General features: G+C 39.8%; 1 pseudogene; it reads right to left on the bottom strand.

Moving 5' to 3' along the window:
- Positions 1-2,395: 2,395 nt before the first annotated feature.
- Positions 2,396-2,547, bottom strand: LOC142356921 (5.8S ribosomal RNA; annotated as a pseudogene).
- Between the last annotated feature and the right edge of the window lie 348 nt (positions 2,548-2,895).

Genomic DNA, 2,895 nt, shown 5'->3' with positions numbered 1-2,895 from the left:
CTGTTCACTTTCATTTCGCGTGTGCGCTTTCAATGAGCGACAACACTTGCAAGCAACTCACACTCCTTGGTCCGTGTTTCAAGACGGGCTGTAGAGAGCATTGAATAGGAAGTTGAGGTCAGACAGGCAATCAAGATCAATTTATCTCATTTTGTTTAGAATCAACAAGAAGAATTCCGAGGAAAACTTCTGCTCGATTCATTAACAAGATTTGCCAAAAGACGACAACTACACTACTCGGTAGCCGAGAATATAATATCAAGGCATTGAGTATGGTAACGCTCACTCCAGTTCCCCTTCAACAGTTTCACGTACTTTTCACTCTCTCTTCAGAGTGCTTTTCAACTTTCCCTCACGGTACTTGTTTACTATCGGTCTCGCTTTATAATTAGCTTTTGGAGAGACATATCTCCAGCTTCGAGTTGCACTTTCAAACAACTCTACTCATAGGAATGAGCCATTATGACTGGTATCGAAAATGACCTTTACAGGATTTTCACCTTCTTTGATGCTACTTTCCAGTAGACATCAGGACAAATTCACCAGTCTAGCATCAAACCATACCGGACACCGAGAAATGTTGCCATTTCTCTTCCCGATGAGCTTTTCCCTGTTCATTCGCCATTACTAAGGGATTCTCAGTTGATTTCTTTTCCTCCCCTTACTGATATGCTTAAGTTAAGGGGGTTCTCTCGCCCAATTCAGGTTATGTAGTTGATTGTCTCTTAATTGGTTCACTGACCAATATGAGACAGAAACCGATTCAGCAGTTTTTGTTCGCTACTACTATCAAACACAGGTCGAAGTTTCCATTCAGTCATTAATTCCAACTTTCAAATGTTGTTGTTTCAGCTTTCGCTTACTAGAAGCAACATAATACTCGCTGCAATACAGACCTCGGGAAACCCTCACCGTGAATAAGGTTCACTCACATATTTCACTACATTTTGCGTGGGATTGGAGATGAGGCTACTCGTTCTTGCTCAGTACTAGGCTGAAAATTAACGAAACTTCGTTACAAACGTTCACATGTTGATGTTTCCGCTTTCGCGTACTCGAAACAACATAATACTAGTCTTTGTAATTTAGTTTCATAATTTCAACTGTTCTCATGCAGAATTTTTGCTCATTCTTATCCCAAATTTTGACCTGGCTACTAGTTACACTCCTTGTACTTATTGCAAAATGACCACAAATTTCAACAGCTTTCACATGTTGCTGTTTCGGCTTTCGCTTACTACAGTCAACATAATACTCGTTGCAAAATAAGTGCTCGGCATCTGCAATTTTCCAAAGACGAAGTTTCGCCAGTTCAATTTTCGCTCGCCAATTATGGCTACTAATTCACACGGTACTGAGCTCAACAACATTAAATTTGTTCAGCAAGACTTTCACATGTTGATGTTTTGGCTTTCGCCTACTAGAAGCAACATAATACTCGTCTTGTTAGCTCATTCAATGAGAATAGCTTTTCCCGTTGAGAATTTTTGCCTTCAATTGGCGTTGTAGTGAGTTTGGCTACTCAGATCACCAAATACTTGTGACAATTCGAACCAGAAAATGTTTTCAATTTTCACATGCTGATGTTTCGGATTCAACCTACTAGAAGCAGCATAATACTTGTATTCAACAATTTCTGTATCAAATCCCAGTTTTCTCTGGTGCATCTTTGCCAAACTATTCCAAACTGCCTGAGTCTGAATACCAATTACAGGTACTAGTAAATGCACGTTACTAAGGACTATATAGTTCTAGGTTACTGTACACAACGACGTTCACATGTTGATGTTTCAGCTGCCGCTTACTAGAAACAACATAATACTTATCGTGCATACCTTTCCATAACTTGTCCTTTTCAGATGCATTAGTTTCCCTTTGTCTTGGCTTCTACAGTCAGACTGGCTACTAGTAACAGCACAGTACTAATCACATATCGTTCTACAGTTTGCAGACAACTTTCACATGTTGATGTTTCAGCTTTCGCCTACTAGAAACAACATAATACTCGCTGTATACATTTGTAGTTCTCTATGTAACTTTCATGTGAAGAAGTTTCGCCAGTCTTTTTGACTGTCTCAAATCTGAGTCATGCTTAGGCTACTAGTTGCTTCATAGTACTTATCGCCTCGAGATCATTGAACAAAACTTGATTTTCACATGTTGCTGTTTCAGCTTCCGCTTACTAGAAACAACATAATACTAGTCTCATTAAGTTCCGTCTCTTTGCAATTTTCTTATGAAGAAAATTCGCCATCACAATGACTCCAGCAGTTCTTGATCAAGGAATGCAATCATTGATCAGAATGCTATTATTTGAATCGGTTCTGCTTTAAGTGTTCCAATTTTATTGGAAGCACCAACAATAGAACATCAATGTGTTCAATCGAGAGTTATATAACCCTGAATCGGACGCAGTCAACAGCCGAAGCCGAGACCGCCTTTTGCGTTAGAGAGGTCGGTAAACAAATCTTGCGATTCATACCGAATTAACACATATAGCTGTGCTCCTCTTCGTAAAGCGAGCCAAGTGATCCCCTGTTGAAGGATGTATTTGGACCAATCTAGTAGCATTTGGTTTCCAACAAGCTCTCCCAAGTTAGCTTACTTATTGGGCTTTTCAACCAATTCGGTTGGCTACAAGCATCATCAAAGTACTAGCCACAGTTTGATCGCAAAATTCTACGACTTTCACATGTTGATGTTTCGGCTTGCGCTTAGCCTACTATAAGCAACATAATACTAGTCATATCATAGAGCGTGATCAGCTTGTGACGTTCTCATGATGAAGTTTCACCAACAGTGTCTCACTTCGAGCTTAAATCCAGCTACTAGTAACTACACAGTACTGACTGCAACGATAACTTTTATCTATACCTTTCACATGCTGCGCTTTCG

Source organism: Convolutriloba macropyga, unplaced genomic scaffold, assembly GCF_964194025.1.
Source record: "Convolutriloba macropyga unplaced genomic scaffold, txConMacr16.3 SCAFFOLD_4428, whole genome shotgun sequence".
Classification (NCBI taxonomy): Eukaryota; Metazoa; Xenacoelomorpha; order Acoela; family Convolutidae; genus Convolutriloba; species Convolutriloba macropyga.
Note: the sequence above shows the minus strand (reverse complement) of the source record. Positions and strands in the feature narration are given on the sequence as shown.